The sequence below is a fragment of the Oculina patagonica genome, chromosome 6 (assembly GCF_052425735.1).
Source record: "Oculina patagonica isolate OP01 chromosome 6, crgOcupat, whole genome shotgun sequence".
Lineage (NCBI taxonomy): Eukaryota > Metazoa > Cnidaria > Anthozoa > Scleractinia > Oculinidae > Oculina > Oculina patagonica.
The window spans coordinates 26,155,241-26,175,893 of NC_135763.1; the positions used below are offsets into that span (position 1 = coordinate 26,155,241).

Sequence of the window (20,653 nt, forward strand, 5' to 3'; positions counted from 1 at the left end):
TACTTTGTTACAACTGACATAGATATTCGCACGAAAGGTACTGAACGAGGTGAGTGAGCACGAAGTGGTGTTGTTTTTCACTGTATAGCACGATTTTAATTTTTTTTCTACATTATTTTTTTGCAGAATCGCTTTGGATTTAAGCCGCAAAGGTATGGATTTCCCTATTTCTAAATGTTTAAGAACAAAAACCTGAAAACAAAATTTATTAGAATATGCTTCCCAATGAAGATTTTGGGGAATTGCAGCACCGTTCGTCAACAAACAGTAGGATTGTCGAAGACCATTTAAAGTTCAAAAATAATCACAAAACGGAAAACTCACAGGGACACTATTCAATCAAATCCGGATTTATAATACTAAATCGGTTATTAAATGCAAGAGACATGTTAAAAGAAAGTAAAATATGCAAATAGTCAGCAAGGCGTTTTTCGATCGAGCTTATGAAAATTATTTATACCTTAACACCAATGATTCAATGCACCGTTTAGCGCGCACTCACTGTCATTATATATTATCAGCCCCTTATTCTTCCATCGAAACTTGTGATTGTTTTTAAGGCGAGTATTCTCCTCTGGCCAATGTATCCTACGTGTATAAAAATGGCTAAAGAGTGTCTTTAGCTACGTTAACATTTCAAGCAACCGTCTGGGGCATCGAAGAGTAACTGCAACTGGCATTATTTAATTAAAGAAAACCGCAAGCTTTCTGTATGTTTTGTTTTGCCTCAGTTCAGGAAGTATTTATTGTTTGAATTTCGCAAGGTTTAAATCTCTGCGTTTTTAGAATTTTGATCACATTTCAGTGTCAGTCAATTAAGACATTGTAGTGCCTTTTGTATATCTATCCATTTTTTTACTTACTTACTCGCTTACTTAATCCTCTTCGTTCCTAAGTGGAACAAAGGTCCTCGACTAGCGCCCGCCACCGAACCCTATTTTGTGCAGTATTCTTTGCCTCATTCCATATAAGGTGTTTCGCATCCAACTCTGCCATTCTCGTGCGTCTCCAGGTGTGTTGGGGTCTCCCTCTCTTTCACTTGCCCTTTGTGGGTTCCACTCTAGTACCTTGTGACTACATGTCTGTCTGATCTCCTCAGCGGTACGTTTCAAAAGCTATAAAAAAAATGCTTCTAGAATGTGCTATTTTTGTATCGTTTTCCATTTAAATCATTCGATCCAACCTCACTGAGGTTTTAAACGATCGCATTTTGTTTTATCGAAAAACATGTTCCGTTAAAGACGTTTTAAATTCCTAGGTAACAAATGAAAACTTGCTTCGTCATCCACTCTTGCTAGTCTTTGTTGCCTGTTGCTTAAAATGGCAAACTCTCGCAGTAATTTTTATGCTTAATTTTTCCTCTGATAAATATTAAGAAGCCCACCCATGATAAATACAACTACTAGATATGTGCTGTTTCCCAACCCTGCATGGAGCCAGCAAGTCTGGAGAGATATGATATGAGTTTCAAACAACACTTCGATACAATTTTCAGCTGTCAATTTCCCGTCATATTTCGCATACAGTTCTTCACAGATACCGAACTTACATTGAAAATATTGGCTTCACGGAAGAGTGACGTTAACAAAGGAAAACCTTTAGACGATGACTCCAGTTCATTAAACCATTTTTGTAATTTAATTGTACATATTCCATTCTTCTAAAATCGAAAATGGCTTCCTTTTTACCGCAACCTTTTAAACTTTCTATTCTTGTATAAAGAGGGGCCTCTTTTCCCCTTTGCAAATCAAATCACGTGAAAAAATACTTGGCCTTTTCACGCGTCACGAATGATATCCACAATATTTTTGCGTTCACACAAAAATCAAGCGATCCCTGTTTAGTCTGTTATACGCTCGGAAGGAGTAAAACCGTATAATTTAATGTCTGCGTTGAACGTCATGTCTGTTGAGATCATGCAAGCGACAAAATAGCTGACATTAATTTTTATCTGTTCAAAACCCAGCCACAGAGCTTTAAAACTAAAAGAGTATTTACTAGAACACTGAAAATTAATTCTCGCAAAGCAAGATGATTCAGGAATCGCGTCCAATTCAACTCTTCGTTCACCACACGGATCACGTTTAAGTCAAAATTGCGTTGGCGTGCACGTGAAAAGATCTCAAAATTGGGTATCACGAAAAACTAAAAGCTCAAATCATGTTTCACCGGGAAAATAAATAGCGCCAGTAGTAGTAAAAGGCGTTACTGAAGGGTGCACTTAATATTCAAAATGGTGGCCAATCTCAACGAATATAAAATAATAGTAAAAAAAAGGATGGGGGAATATAAAAAAATGCGTAATGTCACGAAGAAATACAAGGGGATGTGTAAAGGTACAAAAAAAATCTGGACGCGAACAGGAATAGCAGGTTTAAGACATGTAACGTGATAGAAGCCCCCATAGGTTTGAACAGGTAAAAGCCTCTGAACCGTATGATTTGTGATGTCGTAGCCAGAAACCATCAACACTATACAAGTTGCCATAATGGCTGTTGCCTGTGACGTCATATGATGTCATGTGACGTCATTAGAGCCGCCATCTTGGATTTCACCAACCTCGTTCCCAGGTCCTCTCTTCATTTCTTCGGAGGAAAATAGCGGAAATTGGCACAAAATCAAACCAGAACGCTTATAGAAAGTAAAATAAAAACAAATTGTATCATTGTTGCTTTAAAGAACTGGAAAAATAATGAAATATGTCAAAAAAGAGAAAGGATGAATAAAAAAGCTGAGAGCAAACAGTTCAATGTTCACAGCATTTATTTAACAGATAGGATGGTTGCATTATTACAATTAAGGTCTAAAAAGTAGAATCGATTGGCTTTTAACTCATAAATACAAGTATCTTGAGGTAACAATGCCGGTTTTTCTCAGATTGCCTCATCTTGATCTTTCGTGAGCCATCTCTATCAATGTAGCCAATGGAATTCTTGAGAATATGGTTGCCAGGGTGCTGTTCTTGGCAAGACTGCCTAAGCTTTTCTTCTTTGTGATCTTTTCTTTCTTTCTTTTGAGTGTTGATTGAGCCTTTCTAGCTTTTAACTTGGTGTTTCTTCTAGTAGTTGTATCAGTCTGAACCGTTTTTCCAAGAAGTACAGGGATTTTGCCAGCGCTTGGTATGCTTTCAATCACGTGTTCTCTGTTGTCGTCACCTTTTCCCAAGTTGGGGATATCGGGTGAGGATGCCGTTGAAGATACGCTTTCTGCCTTTACTCTTTCCATCGCTGAGATGCAAGTAATGCCATATGTCAATTTTCGGTAGATTTTATATCCACTTTATGGTTAATTTCCCTTACAAATGAGCATGAGTAACTCGGTAAAAATAACGTTGCTCAAAATGAGTCACTCACATCTATAAGTGAGATCGCAACAAACCAACGTGCTCATTTTAAGACGGACGATTGACGAGTGTGCTTAGCGCATGGGTTATTTTTGTCAATTTTGTCACAAATCATTTAGTCGAAGTTACAACAGAAATCGCCACGAGAAGAAAGGTTGCTTGAAACGCTTTGAGGAAAACACTAATCAGAATTCAATGGGTAAAGATTCGCCAGACGTTTTTGATGATGTGGAGACAGAGGAAGAAGAATATGACCACAACGAAGACGAACAAGAAGAGGATGATGAAGATGTGAAAGAGGATGATGGTGATGATGATGAATCCAGCATTGAAAGTGACGAAGAAAATGACGAAAGACCTTGGAAAAAGCTGCGTCTAGAAGTTATAGATGATCTGAGTTCAAATTATGATGAACAAGTAGAACGATACCAGGAAGAGGGGTCGTCTAAAAACGTGGCCGAGGCCAAGGCCTCTAATTTTCTATTACCTTCATATAGAAAAAAGTTACGAGGCTTGTATTTGCATTATCTAAAGTGGATTCGTTATCTCAAATCTGATCATATACACAAAGAGGTCATGGCAACTCTACGTCGCTACATGGACGACGATGACATGGATTTTGAGGAAGCCGCAGAAGCAGCTGTGAATAAACGGAAGTTTTTATTGAACAGAGTTTTTGAGCCAATAGAAGTACCGGACGAATCGCCCGACGAAGAGGCTGAAGACGTCAGGAGACATCCACTAGCAAAATGATAGAAAAAAGGAACAAAAACCACTCCTGAAAGTTGACATGGGAAACACTGATATTTGCGAAAAGCACGCAAAATTAATTACGCAGGCTATAAGACAATGACGCTAGCTAAAGTGAAACGCGTTAATGTATTGTTCTGCAAAATAAATAAAGCAGTATTAATATGATATTGTCGCTTGTGTGTCTACCATCAGTTTCTTGGCATTTGCGCTTGCCGTTTGCACAAAGTTAACTACTCCAAGTTACCCTTGAACTTATTTACAGTCACCCTGAGCTACTCCAAGGAACTTGCGTTTTAACGCCCCTGTACCTAGTTTGCGAGTAACCAAGAGGGACAGATTAGTGCCAATCATTCGCATTGCTACTTACTGGTCAGCGGATACTACCAATCTACTTGGACCCAATACTCCTGTTGCAGAAGTTTATAGCACGGACATTTTGCAGCCACTTTTTTTAGCAACTTAACTTGCTCACGAGTTACTCTGAGTTAGTCCCAACTTGCTCATGAGTTACCCTTTAGCTACTCCCAACTTACTCATGAGCTACTCTGAGCTATTCCCAACTTGCTCATGAGTTACTCTGAATTACTCCTAGCCAACTTGCTCATGAGCTACTAACTTTGAGTTACTCATTTTGAGTTACTCATTTTTGATTTGCTCATTTGCTCATTTGCTTATTTTGAGTTGCTCAGTTGCTCATTTGCTCATTTTGAGTTGCTCATTTGCTCATCTTGAGTTGCTCATTTGCTCATTTGAGTTGCTCATTTGCTCATTTTGAGTTGCTCAGTTGCTCAACTCAAAATGAGCAAATGAGCAACTAAAAATGAGCAAATGAGCAACTCAAAATAAGCAAATGAGCAAATGAGCAAATCAAAAATAACTCAAAATGAGTAACTCAAAGTTAGTAGCTCATGAGCAAGTTGGCTAGGAGTAATTCAGAGTAACTCATGAGCAAGTTAAGTTGCTAAAAAAAGTGGCTGCAAAATGTCCGTGCTATAAACTTCTGCAACAGGAGTATTGGGTCCAAGTAGATTGGTAGTATCCGCTGACCAGTAAGTAGCAATGCGAATGATTGGCACTAATCTGTCCCTCTTGGTTACTCGCAAACTAGGTACAGGGGCGTTAAAACGCAAGTTCCTTGGAGTAGCTCAGGGTGACTGTAAATAAGTTCAAGGGTAACTTGGAGTAGTTAACTTTGTGCAAACGGCAAGCGCAAATGCCAAGAAACTGATGGTAGACACACAAGCGACAATATCATATTAATACTGCTTTATTTATTTTGCAGAACAATACATTAACGCGTTTCACTTTAGCTAGCGTCATTGTCTTATAGCCTGCGTAATTAATTTTGCGTGCTTTTCGCAAATATCAGTGTTTCCCATGTCAACTTTCAGGAGTGGTTTTTGTTCCTTTTTTCTATCATTTTGCTAGTGGATGTCTCCTGACGTCTTCAGCCTCTTCGTCGGGCGATTCGTCCGGTACTTCTATTGGCTCAAAAACTCTGTTCAATAAAAACTTCCGTTTATTCACAGCTGCTTCTGCGGCTTCCTCAAAATCCATGTCATCGTCGTCCATGTAGCGACGTAGAGTTGCCATGACCTCTTTGTGTATATGATCAGATTTGAGATAACGAATCCACTTTAGATAATGCAAATACAAGCCTCGTAACTTTTTTCTATATGAAGGTAATAGAAAATTAGAGGCCTTGGCCTCGGCCACGTTTTTAGACGACCCCTCTTCCTGGTATCGTTCTACTTGTTCATCATAATTTGAACTCAGATCATCTATAACTTCTAGACGCAGCTTTTTCCAAGGTCTTTCGTCATTTTCTTCGTCACTTTCAATGCTGGATTCATCATCATCACCATCATCCTCTTTCACATCTTCATCATCCTCTTCTTGTTCGTCTTCGTTGTGGTCATATTCTTCTTCCTCTGTCTCCACATCATCAAAAACGTCTGGCGAATCTTTACCCATTGAATTCTGATTAGTGTTTTCCTCAAAGCGTTTCAAGCAACCTTTCTTCTCGTGGCGATTTCTGTTGTAACTTCGACTAAATGATTTGTGACAAAATTGACAAAAATAACCCATGCGCTAAGCACACTCGTCAATCGTCCGTCTTAAAATGAGCACGTTGGTTTGTTGCGATCTCACTTATAGATGTGAGTGACTCATTTTGAGCAACGTTATTTTTACCGAGTTACTCATGCTCATTTGTAAGGGAAATTAACCATAAAGTGGATATAAAATCTACCGAAAATTGACATATGGCATTACTTGCATCTCAGCGATGGAAAGAGTAAAGGCAGAAAGCGTATCTTCAACGGCATCCTCACCCGATATCCCCAACTTGGGAAAAGGTGACGACAACAGAGAACACGTGATTGAAAGCATACCAAGCGCTGGCAAAATCCCTGTACTTCTTGGAAAAACGGTTCAGACTGATACAACTACTAGAAGAAACACCAAGTTAAAAGCTAGAAAGGCTCAATCAACACTCAAAAGAAAGAAAGAAAAGATCACAAAGAAGAAAAGCTTAGGCAGTCTTGCCAAGAACAGCACCCTGGCAACCATATTCTCAAGAATTCCATTGGCTACATTGATAGAGATGGCTCACGAAAGATCAAGATGAGGCAATCTGAGAAAAACCGGCATTGTTACCTCAAGATACTTGTATTTATGAGTTAAAAGCCAATCGATTCTACTTTTTAGACCTTAATTGTAATAATGCAACCATCCTATCTGTTAAATAAATGCTGTGAACATTGAACTGTTTGCTCTCAGCTTTTTTATTCATCCTTTCTCTTTTTTGACATATTTCATTATTTTTCCAGTTCTTTAAAGCAACAATGATACAATTTGTTTTTATTTTACTTTCTATAAGCGTTCTGGTTTGATTTTGTGCCAATTTCCGCTATTTTCCTCCGAAGAAATGAAGAGAGGACCTGGGAACGAGGTTGGTGAAATCCAAGATGGCGGCTCTAATGACGTCACATGACATCATATGACGTCACAGGCAACAGCCATTATGGCAACTTGTATAGTGTTGATGGTTTCTGGCTACGACATCACAAATCATACGGTTCAGAGGCTTTTACCTGTTCAAACCTATGGGGGCTTCTATCACGTTACATGTCTTAAACCTGCTATTCCTGTTCGCGTCCAGATTTTTTTTGTACCTTTACACATCCCCTTGTATTTCTTCGTGACATTACGCATTTTTTTATATTCCCCCATCCTTTTTTTTACTATTATTTTATATTCGTTGAGATTGGCCACCATTTTGAATATTAAGTGCACCCTTCAGTAACGCCTTTTACTACTGCCAGTCACGCTCTACATAAAAAGTAAAGGGACCCTCTTATAACAAAACCTATTTTATTTAGCTGAAACGCTTTGTTTTATTTTGCAAAAAGCAAACTGTTCAGTCGTTGTATTTAAATTCGCTCAGGTTGGGACAGACAAAACTAACAATTATTTCTTCTGACACGTTTCACTGAATCAATTGAATGTCTTTTAATCCCACAAAAGTTTTGCTGGTGATTCATTTATACTAAGGCATTTGATGGAAAAGGCAGGTGAAAGACCACCTGTAGACCACAGAGGATAGACGATTTATATTTTGCTAAAACATTTCCTGCACCAAGAGATACCTAGGGAACAATTACAGCGCTTGCCTATTTTGTATAGTGTTCGCGAAGCTATCGCTAAGTACGGTAATTTAGTCACTCAAATATGACCAATCATTGCATGCCATGTTTTGATCATCACTAAACATGCCAATAATACTTTGTTACAACTGACATTGATATTCGCACGAAAGGCACTGAACTAGGTGAGTGAGCACGAAGTGGTGTTGTTTTTAACTGTATAGCACGATTTTAAACTTATTTTCCACATTATTTTTGGCAGAATCGCTTTCAAATTGGATTGAAGCCGCAAAGGTATGGATTTCCCTGTTTCTACATCCTTAAGAACAATACCTGAAAACAAAAATTTATTAGAATGTGTTTCCCAATGAATATAACAGTATTTTGGGGAATTGCAGCACCGCTCGTCAACAAACAGTAGGATTGTCGAAGACCATTTAAAGTTCAAAAATAATCACAAAACGGAAAACTCTCAGGGACACTATTCAATCAAATCCGGATTCATAATACTAAATCGGTTATTAAATGCAAGAGACAGGTTAAAAGAAACTAAAATATGCAAATAGTCAGCAAGGCGTTTTTCGATCGAGCTTATGAAAATTATTTATACCTTAACACCAAGGATTCAATGCACCGTTTAGCGCGCACTCACTGTCATTATATATTATCAGCCCCTTTTTCTTCCCTCGAAACTTGTGATTGTTTTTAAGGCGAGTATTCTCCTCTGGCCAATGTATCCTACGTGTATAAAAATGGCTAAAGAGTGTCTTTAGCTACGTTTACATTTCAAGCAACCGTCTGGGGGCATCGAAGAGTAACTGCAACTGGCATAATTTAATTAAAGAAAACCGCAACCTTCAACTGATTCTGTATTTTTTCTGGTGCCTCAGTTCAGAAGTATTTCTCATCGGAAGTCATGTTTCGTTAAAGACGTTTTAAATTCCTAGGTGACAAATGAAAACTTGCTTTGTCGTCCACTCTTCTTATGCAGTCTTTGTTGCCTTTAGCTTTAAATTGCAAACTCTCACAGTAATTTTTATGCTCAATTTTTCCTCTGATAAATATTAAGAAGCCCACCCTTGATAAATACAACTACTAGATATGCGCTGTTTCCCAACCCTGGAGCCAGCAAGTCTGGAGAGATATGATATGAGTTTAAACCAACACTTTGATACAATTTTCAGCTGTCAATTTCATGTCATATTTCACATACAGTTCTCCACAGATACAGAACTTACATAGAAAGGTTTGGCTTAACGGAAGAGTGACTTTAACAAAGGAAAACCTTTAGACGCAGATTCCAGTGCATTAAACCATTTTTGTAATTATATTGTACATATTTTATTCTTCTAAAATCGAAAATGACTTCCTTTTTACCGCAACCTTTTAAATTTTCTATTCTTGTCTAAAGAGGGGCCCCTTTTCCCCTTTGCAAATCGAATCACGTGAAAAAAATGCTTGGCCTTTTCACGCGTCACGAATGATATCCACAATATTTTTGTGTTCACGCAAAAATCAAGCGATCCCTGTTTAGTCTGTTATACGCTCGGAAGGAGTAAAACCGTATAATTTAATGTCTGCGTTGAACGTCATGTCTGTTGAGATCATGCAAGCGACAAAATAGCTGACATTAATTTTTATCTGTTCAAAACCCAGCCACAGAGCTTTAAAACTAAAAGAGTATTTACTAGAACACTGAAAATTAATTCTCGCAAAGCAAGATGATTCAGGAATCGCGTCCAATTCAACTCTTCGTTCACCACACGGGTCACGTTTAAGTCAAAATTGCGTTGGCGTGCACGTGAAAAGATCTCAAAATTGGGTATCACGAAAAACTAAAAGCTCAAATCATGTTTCACCGGGAAAATAAATAGCGCCAGTCACGCTCTACATAAAAAGTAAAGGGACCCTCTTATAACAAAACCTATTTTATTTAGCTGAAACGCTTTGTTTTATTTTGCAAAAAGCAAACTGTTCAGTCGTTGTATTTAAATTCGCTTAATGCTCCCAACCCATGACATGAAAACAAGACAACAAGTTCAGTGGGAGAAAAGGGGTAAGGGGTGAAGTGCTCGAGTTGCCAATAGGAATCATGCAGAGTATTACAGGTAAGTTGGTTGGCAACGAGAGGTTGGGAACAAACACAACAACATTCCCTGGTTCCCAAGCAACTGGGGTCCTAAGACCCTTGGGAACAAACACAACAACACTCCCTGGTTCCCAAGCAACTGGGGTCCAAAGACCCTTGGGAACAAACACAACCACATTTCTGGTTCCCAAGCAACTGGGGTCCTAAGACCCTTGGGAAGAAACACAACCACATTCCCTGGTTCCCAAGCAACTGGGGTCCTAAGACCCTTGGGAACAGTTCCCAAGCAACTGGGGTCCTAAGACCCTTGGGAACAAACGCAACCACATTCCCTGGTTCCCAAGAAACTGGGGTCCTAAGACCCTTGGGAACAAACACAACCACATTCCCTGGTTCCCAAGAAACTGGGGTCCTAATCTCCAGGACCCTTGGGAACAAACACAACAGCCAACAACAGCAACACTGAGGGCCCACTCTACAGGGAAAGCTGACCCTGTAAGGCTATGGGGCAAAAGGGCGAATTGTATGGAGCACTTCACCCCTTCCCGTGGTTTATTTACTTTAACAAAAAAAAAACAACACTTAGGTAAGATGTTCTAAACCTATCGAAGAAGATCATAAATAAAAGTCAGTAAACGAATAACAGAATGGTTGAGTTAGTATGTGCCAGCTTGACACTTAATGAAACAGTTATATCAATGCCTCGAGAAGAAGAGATATTGCTCAAGGCCAACAGCTGTAAGCTTGAGTTGGCATACAAAATGTTAACAATAGTAACATCTTAATAAGCAGACATGCTGCTTCAGTCCATAAGCTTTAAGCCTGAGTTAGCATACAAAATGGTAACAATATAAAACCAATGTCTCTATAAGCAGACATGCTGCTTCAGTCCATAAGCTCTAAGCCTGAGTTAGCATACAAAATGGTAACAATATAAAACCAATGTCTCTATAAGCAGACATGCTGCTTCAGTCCATAAGCTCTAAGCCTGAGTTAGCATACAAAATGGTAACGATATAAACACAATGTCTCTATAAGCAGGCATGCTGCTTAAGTCCATTAGTTCTACTGAAACTTGAGTAGCATGCGAAAGGTAACAATTATAATAGTGTCTATATAAGCAGACTTTCTGCTTTAGTCTATTGGCTCTGGCTAATGTGTGAAAATAATAATAATCATAATCATAATAAAGGACAACCCTCTACATGGCAGTATTTGTGTGTAGAATTTTAACATTGCCTAGATGTCTACAAGTACTATGCTAGAAGAAAACCAAAGAGGGTTGGGTGGGTGGGAATTATTGTCAGAACCATTCAAGAGCTCAGAGAATTTGAAGTAAAATTAATGATGTCTAGATGAAACCGCATGGTCTTGATTGACATGATAGAATAGGGGCAATATGATTGGCCAGCCCGAAATTGCACAACATACTGGTGCAGAGGCGACTTTGACCTTTGAATGTAATGCAAGAGTGTTAGTCTTGCAGCCTTTTGCGTGACAGATCTGTATATTTGACTGGGGTGCTCTTTTTACTTCTCTGATCTCACATTCATGGTTGTGGCATTAACTTAAATTTATATTACACATAAATTGGCATTAATATTCCATATAAATTCGCTTTAATGCTCCCAACCCATGACATGAAAACAAGACAACAAGTTCAGTGGGAGAAAAGGGGTAAGGGGTGAAGTGCTCGAGTTGCCAATAGGAATCATGCAGAGTATTACAGGTAAGTTGGTTGGCAACGAGAGGTTGGGAACAAACACAACAACATTCCCTGGTTCCCAAGCAACTGGGGTCCTAAGACCCTTGGGAACAAACACAACAACACTCCCTGGTTCCCAAGCAACTGGGGTCCAAAGACCCTTGGGAACAAACACAACCACATTTCTGGTTCCCAAGCAACTGGGGTCCTAAGACCCTTGGGAAGAAACACAACCACATTCCCTGGTTCCCAAGCAACTGGGGTCCTAAGACCCTTGGGAACAGTTCCCAAGCAACTGGGGTCCTAAGACCCTTGGGAACAAACGCAACCACATTCCCTGGTTCCCAAGAAACTGGGGTCCTAAGACCCTTGGGAACAAACACAACCACATTCCCTGGTTCCCAAGAAACTGGGGTCCTAATCTCCAGGACCCTTGGGAACAAACACAACAGCCAACAACAGCAACACTGAGGGCCCACTCTACAGGGAAAGCTGACCCTGTGAGGCTATGGGGCAAAAGGGCGAATTGTATGGAGCACTTCACCCCACAAATACACGAAGTGTATTCCCCATAGACGAACAGCATGCAATATAAAATAGGTTTAAATCTTTACGCCTATAAAAGTATATGAGTAGATATGTAAATATAAGACTATTCAATTATCATAATCATTCCTTTTGAATGACTTGGCAAGAATTCAAAGAGTGCTGATTTCCAATTGAGAAGTTCAGATGCCTAGGAGTGACCAGAATGTAGGAAAATTTAAGGTATTCCTGGAGGCTAAAGTGACCCTTAACAAATCGCTTCAATAAAAGCAGCTTGAAATATTGTTATACCACAAAATAGATATGTTAATTTTTTTTTTTTTTTTTTTTTTTTTTTTTGCTCAGTTGTATTTCTATTTAGTAAAATATGAAACTAAACTTAAAACATTCCCCATAGCAGGCTATTTGGAAAGTGCAGGATCTCCAGTTTCGACTGCAAACTAATTATGTTGGTAGACTTGCCCTTTTTGGCATCTTACTCGCACTAGTTTAAAAGAAAGATGACAAGGTACCTTTCTCTTATTTAATACCGGTACCATAGCAAGTGTACTGAAATATATTGTTTGCACAAAGAAACAGCAATGCAATCCGGGCCATATGACATCAAAAACTGCCAGCCATGGTCTGATGTTATCACATACAACTTCTTCTTACAGGCTGCAGAAATTTTAATCTTGTCCATCGCAAATTACGCTCAGAGTTCACAAATATATGTGGAAGTTTCATTTCATCATTTAAAACCATGGTTCCTATCTATTTTGCAGAAAAAACAGATATTTGCAACATGAATAAAATTATTTATATATATAAATATATTGACCTTGCACTCCAGGACATCTGTTGCCAAGGAAAGGTACCATTGTTTATGCTGGCATTTCTGATTGGTTTCGCAGGTAAATGGACTCTCTTTTAAGGGAGAAATGCCTTATATAGAGCAAAATTTTGTTATTTACTGCTGGAATTGCACATTGCTGGCTTGAAAAAACATGGCGGTTAGGCAGCCGGGACTCACGCAAGAATCAATCAGGGAAGAAGTTGCGAAAAAATATGGCGTATTTGAATAAATTGGATGCTTGTTACTCTAGGATGCATTCATTGTAGATACATTTAGAATAGCTCCTTATGGTTTATCCTTCTGCTACTAGACTCGGCAGGCTTCAAATACGTGTTATTACGAGTACGTCATGATATGTTCGATGTTCCTTGCGTGACAAAGTAATGTATTCACTACAAATCAAGCTTTGATCTTAAAATCATCACTTTTTACTTACTATGACGTACTCACGTAAGAAATTGTGTTATTGTATTTTATGTCTAGGATCAAATCCTGGCTACAATTGTTCAAATCCCCTTTCAATTATAACCGATTTTTGTTAAAATGCCAGTCACATTGGCACCCTTAAATTCCTCGATTTCCTTGTATTAAATGAAACTGTTTACTTTTTCAGAATCCTCATTACATAGGTCTAAATATTCTTTAAGCTGAAAAGCTTCTTTAGCTTTGAATTAAGCTTAAATTTGTCCTATTTTGACCTCAATGACAAGGGACGAATAAACACCACCCCAGCCTCCAGGAAAGCTAATTTTAGGTCACTCTTCTTCAACTTTGAGCAGCCAAATTATCAAAGATGTCTCGTCTACTCAGGTATTAAGACATGACTTCGAAATTAGAGTAATTCCACCGACATCTTGTAATTTCCAGCCCTTAACGATGGTTAGTGGAAACGGCAGCCTGCAAAATGCTCGACGTTTTGTTTGCTTCCCTATTGAAAAACTCATTTATCGCCGGTCTAAGATAATGTACAATAAAATCAGCGTATAAATATTTACACTTAGCTTTTAGAAAGCTCCTCGATTCTACTTGGCCAAAGGTAAACTCTGGAGAAATCCGGAGCACTTGTCAAAGTTTCCACTGACCACTTTCGGCGGGAAAGAAGGCGACGAGGCTTGAAAGACATTCACGACGGCTTTGACTCTTGTTGACTTTTCTCCGGCTTGACGAGAGAGTAGCATTTTCCAGTTGAGAAAATTGTCTTGTCTTTATAAGTCGTTAATGATCACATAGTCTTGGGTAAACGGAGGCACGGTGTCTCCCAACGCCATACAAATTGTGTTCGTGAGCTAGGTTCGTGCTTTCAGTTTGCTGTACTGTCAGTTTAAGCCGCAGGTTTGGAGACCACAGGACCTTGAAGCCGATTCGAGAGAGTGAAAATATTCCGGCAGAGGCAATCTCTTTTTGTGCATAAGTTCCTCGGTTGCTGGATCGGATACCTGTTAGTACTGGATATCGCCGGTTGAATTCATAGCTATTCATCAACACGAAGCCTTCGACAACGCATCAGCGGCATATTTATCGTCGAACAGCGGAATAAAATGTGTAAAACTGGAGAGTAGTTCGTGGCAGAAACCAGGATAACTTAAAGTACTGATGATCGATGTTGAAGCAAAAACAATCGAAGGGTATCACAGCGACTAATTATTGTCAGAACCATTCTAGAGCTCAGAGAATTTGAAGTAAAATTAATGATGTCTAGATGAAACCGCATGGTCTTGATTGACATGATAGAATAGGGGCAATATGATTGGCCAGCCCGAAATTGCACAACATACTGGTGCAGAGGCGACTTTGACCTTTGAATGTAATGCAAGAGTGTTAGTCTTGCAGCCTATTGCGTGACAGATCTGTATATTTGACTGGGGTGCTCTTTTTACTTCTCTGATCTCACATTCATGGTTGTGGCATTAACTTAAATTTATATTACACATAAATTGGCATTAATATTCCATATAAATTCGCTTCAGGTTGGGACAGACAAAACTAACAATTATTTCTTCTGACACGTTTCACTGAATCAATTGAATGTCTTTTAATCCCACAAAAGTTTTGCTGGTGATTCATTTATACTAAGGCATTTGATGGAAAAGGCAGGTAAAAGACCACCTGTAGACCACAGAGGATAGACGATTTATATTTTGCTAAAACATTTCCTGCACCAAGAGATACCTAGGGAACAATTGCAGCGCTTGCCTATTTTGTATAGTGTTCGCGAAGCTATCGCTAAGTACGGTAATTTAGTCACTCAAATATGACCAATCATTGCATGCCATGTTTTGATCATCACTAAACATGCCAATAATACTTTGTTACAACTGACATTGATATTCGCACGAAAGGCACTGAACTAGGTGAGTGAGCACGAAGTGGTGTTGTTTTTAACTGTATAGCACGATTTTAAACTTATTTTCCACATTATTTTTGGCAGAATCGCTTTCAAATTGGATTGAAGCCGCAAAGGTATGGATTTCCCTGTTTCTACATCCTTAAGAACAATACCTGAAAACAAAAATTTATTAGAATGTGTTTCCCAATGAATATAACAGTATTTTGGGGAATTGCAGCACCGCTCGTCAACAAACAGTAGGATTGTCGAAGACCATTTAAAGTTCAAAAATAATCACAAAACGGAAAACTCTCAGGGACACTATTCAATCAAATCCGGATTCATAATACTAAATCGGTTATTAAATGCAAGAGACAGGTTAAAAGAAACTAAAATATGCAAATAGTCAGCAAGGCGTTTTTCGATCGAGCTTATGAAAATTATTTATACCTTAACACCAAGGATTCAATGCACCGTTTAGCGCGCACTCACTGTCATTATATATTATCAGCCCCTTTTTCTTCCCTCGAAACTTGTGATTGTTTTTAAGGCGAGTATTCTCCTCTGGCCAATGTATCCTACGTGTATAAAAATGGCTAAAGAGTGTCTTTAGCTACGTTTACATTTCAAGCAACCGTCTGGGGGCATCGAAGAGTAACTGCAACTGGCATAATTTAATTAAAGAAAACCGCAACCTTCAACTGATTCTGTATTTTTTCTGGTGCCTCAGTTCAGAAGTATTTCTCATCGGAAGTCATGTTTCGTTAAAGACGTTTTAAATTCCTAGGTGACAAATGAAAACTTGCTTTGTCGTCCACTCTTCTTATGCAGTCTTTGTTGCCTTTAGCTTTAAATTGCAAACTCTCACAGTAATTTTTATGCTCAATTTTTCCTCTGATAAATATTAAGAAGCCCACCCTTGATAAATACAACTACTAGATATGCGCTGTTTCCCAACCCTGGAGCCAGCAAGTCTGGAGAGATATGATATGAGTTTAAACCAACACTTTGATCCAATTTTCAGCTGTCAATTTCATGTCATATTTCACATACAGTTCTCCACAGATACAGAACTTACATAGAAAGGTTTGGCTTAACGGAAGAGTGACTTTAACAAAGGAAAACCTTTAGACGCAGATTCCAGTGCATTAAACCATTTTTGTAATTATATTGTACATATTTTATTCTTCTAAAATCGAAAATGACTTCCTTTTTACCGCAACCTTTTAAATTTTCTATTCTTGTCTAAAGAGGGGCCCCTTTTCCCCTTTGCAAATCGAATCACGTGAAAAAAATGCTTGGCCTTTTCACGCGTCACGAATGATATCCACAATATTTTTGTGTTCACGCAAAAATCAAGCGATCCCTGTTTAGTCTGTTATACGCTCGGAAGGAGTAAAACCGTATAATTTAATGTCTGCGTTGAACGTCATGTCTGTTGAGATCATGCAAGCGACAAAATAGCTGACATTAATTTTTATCTGTTCAAAACCCAGCCACAGAGCTTTAAAACTAAAAGAGTATTTACTAGAACACTGAAAATTAATTCTCGCAAAGCAAGATGATTCAGGAATCGCGTCCAATTCAACTCTTCGTTCACCACACGGGTCACGTTTAAGTCAAAATTGCGTTGGCGTGCACGTGAAAAGATCTCAAAATTGGGTATCACGAAAAACTAAAAGCTCAAATCATGTTTCACCGGGAAAATAAATAGCGCCAGTCACGCTCTACATAAAAAGTAAAGGGACCCTCTTATAACAAAACCTATTTTATTTAGCTGAAACGCTTTGTTTTATTTTGCAAAAAGCAAACTGTTCAGTCGTTGTATTTAAATTCGCTCAGGTTGGGACAGACAAAACTAACAATTATTTCTTCTGACACGTTTCACTGAATCAATTGAATGTCTTTTAATCCCACAAAAGTTTTGCTGGTGATTCATTTATACTAAGGCATTTGATGGAAAAGGCAGGTAAAAGACCACCTGTAGACCACAGAGGATAGACGATTTATATTTTGCTAAAACATTTCCTGCACCAAGAGATACCTAGGGAACAATTACAGCGCTTGCCTATTTTGTATAGTGTTCGCGAAGCTATCGCTAAGTACGGTAATTTAGTCACTCAAATATGACCAATCATTGCATGCCATGTTTTGATCATCACTAAACATGCCAATAATACTTTGTTACAACTGACATTGATATTCGCACGAAAGGCACTGAACTAGGTGAGTGAGCACGAAGTGGTGTTGTTTTTAACTGTATAGCACGATTTTAAACTTATTTTCCACATTATTTTTGGCAGAATCGCTTTCAAATTGGATTGAAGCCGCAAAGGTATGGATTTCCCTGTTTCTACATCCTTAAGAACAATACCTGAAAACAAAAATTTATTAGAATGTGTTTCCCAATGAATATAACAGTATTTTGGGGAATTGCAGCACCGCTCGTCAACAAACAGTAGGATTGTCGAAGACCATTTAAAGTTCAAAAATAATCACAAAACGGAAAACTCTCAGGGACACTATTCAATCAAATCCGGATTCATAATACTAAATCGGTTATTAAATGCAAGAGACAGGTTAAAAGAAACTAAAATATGCAAATAGTCAGCAAGGCGTTTTTCGATCGAGCTTATGAAAATTATTTATACCTTAACACCAAGGATTCAATGCACCGTTTAGCGCGCACTCACTGTCATTATATATTATCAGCCCCTTTTTCTTCCCTCGAAACTTGTGATTGTTTTTAAGGCGAGTATTCTCCTCTGGCCAATGTATCCTACGTGTATAAAAATGGCTAAAGAGTGTCTTTAGCTACGTTTACATTTCAAGCAACCGTCTGGGGGCATCGAAGAGTAACTGCAACTGGCATAATTTAATTAAAGAAAACCGCAACCTTCAACTGATTCTGTATTTTTTCTGGTGCCTCAGTTCAGAAGTATTTCTCATCGGAAGTCATGTTTCGTTAAAGACGTTTTAAATTCCTAGGTGACAAATGAAAACTTGCTTTGTCGTCCACTCTTCTTATGCAGTCTTTGTTGCCTTTAGCTTTAAATTGCAAACTCTCACAGTAATTTTTATGCTCAATTTTTCCTCTGATAAATATTAAGAAGCCCACCCTTGATAAATACAACTACTAGATATGCGCTGTTTCCCAACCCTGGAGCCAGCAAGTCTGGAGAGATATGATATGAGTTTAAACCAACACTTTGATACAATTTTCAGCTGTCAATTTCATGTCATATTTCACATACAGTTCTCCACAGATACAGAACTTACATAGAAAGGTTTGGCTTAACGGAAGAGTGACTTTAACAAAGGAAAACCTTTAGACGCAGATTCCAGTGCATTAAACCATTTTTGTAATTATATTGTACATATTTTATTCTTCTAAAATCGAAAATGACTTCCTTTTTACCGCAACCTTTTAAATTTTCTATTCTTGTCTAAAGAGGGGCCCCTTTTCCCCTTTGCAAATCGAATCACGTGAAAAAAATGCTTGGCCTTTTCACGCGTCACGAATGATATCCACAATATTTTTGTGTTCACGCAAAAATCAAGCGATCCCTGTTTAGTCTGTTATACGCTCGGAAGGAGTAAAACCGTATAATTTAATGTCTGCGTTGAACGTCATGTCTGTTGAGATCATGCACGCGACAAAATAACTGACATTAGTTTTTATCTGTTCAAAACCCAGCCACAGAGCTTTAAAACTAAAGAACATTTACTAGAACACTGAAAATTAAGTCTCGCAAAGCGAGAAGATTCAGGAATCGCGTCCAATTCAACTCTTCGTTCACAACACGGGTCACGTTTAAGTCAAAAATTGCGTTGACGTGCACGTGAAAAGATCTCAAAATTGGGTATCGCGAAAAACTAAGAGCTCAAATCATGTTTCACCGGGAAATTAAATAGCGCTATTCACGCTGTACATAAAAAGTAAAGGGACCCTCTTATAACATAAACCTATTTTATTCAGTTGAAACGCTTTGTTTTATTTTGCAGAAAGCAAACTGTTAAGTCGTTGTATTTACATTCGCTCAGGTTGGGACAGCCAAAACAATTATTTCCTCTGACACGTTTCACTGAATTAGTTGAATGTCTTTTTATCCCACAAAAGTTTTGCTGGTGATTCATTTATAATAAGGCATTTGATGAAAAAGGCAGGTGAAGGACAACCTGTAGACCACAGAGGAAAGACGTTTTATATTTTGCTAAAAAAATTTCCTGCACCAGGAGATACCTAGGGAACAATTACAGCGCTTGCCTATTTTGTATAGTGTTCGTGACGATATCGCTAAGTACGGTAATTTAGTCTCTCAAATATGACCAATCACTGTATGCCATGTTTTATCATCACTAAACATGCCAATAATACTTTGTTACAACTGACATAGATATTCGCACGAAAGGTACTGAACGAGGTGAGTGAGCACGAAGTGGTGTTGTTTTTCACTCTATAGCACGATTTTAAATTTTTTTCTACATTATTTTTTTGCAGAATCGCTTTGAATTGAAGCCGCAAAGGTATGGATTTCCCTATTTCTAAATGCTTAAGAAGAAAAAGCTGAAAACAAAATTAATTAGAATATATTTCCCAATGAATATAACAGTATTTTGGGGAATTGCAGCACCGTTCATAAACAAACAGTAGGATTGTCGAAGACCATTTAAAGTTCAAAAATAATCACAAAGCAGAAAACTCACAGGGACACTACTCAATCAAATCCGGATTCATAATACTAAATCGGATATTAAATGCAAGAGACATGTTAAAAGAAATAGAGAATATTACATATTTGCGCGGAGATATGAAATTTATCTTCGAGTGTTCAAATCAATATCTCACGAGTGAGCCAGCGAACGAGTGGGATATCGATTTGAACACTTTCTTTATTAAATGAACCTCCTAATTACGGTGTTTTTGACGATTTCCCGAAGAATGCCAACCTTTTCCGAAAATTTCCGAAGATTTGCAAAATGTTGTCCGAAGGTTGTACGAATGTTTCCGAACATTTTCCAAACTTTTCCGAAAATTTCCGAAGATATCCGAAGATTGCCGAGGAAGATCCGAGGAAGATCATCTTTCGTTAAAGAAGTTTTAAATTCCTAGGTAACAAATGAAAACTTGCTTCCTCGTCCACTCTTCCTAGTCTTTGTTGCCTTTTGCTTAAAATGGCAAACTATCACAGCAATCTTTATGCTCAATTTTCCTCTGATAAATATTAAGAAGCCTACACTTGAAAACACAACTACTAGATATGCGGTGTTTCCCAACCCTGGAGCCAGCAAGTCTGGAGAGATATGATATGAGTTTAAAACAACATTTTGATACAATTTTCAGCTGTCAATTTCATGTCATATTTCACATACAGTTCTCCACAGATACCGAACTTATATAGAAAGGTT

At 38.3% G+C, this 20,653-nt stretch overlaps 1 protein-coding gene across 2 annotated transcripts in view; it reads left to right on the forward strand.

The window, feature by feature from the left end:
• The first annotated feature begins 16,386 nt into the window (after window positions 1-16,386).
• LOC144658319 (lactadherin-like) overlaps window positions 16,387-20,653 on the forward strand; it is a 173,307-nt gene continuing 169,040 nt past the window's right edge. The window contains exon 1 of one of the 2 annotated variants that reach the window (XM_078518734.1): window positions 16,387-17,579. The gene's annotated coding sequence lies outside the window, so the exon portion shown is untranslated. Of the gene's footprint in view, window positions 17,580-19,763; window positions 19,772-20,653 lie in introns of those variants that run through there. The other variant, XM_078518733.1, reaches the window with a different exon arrangement.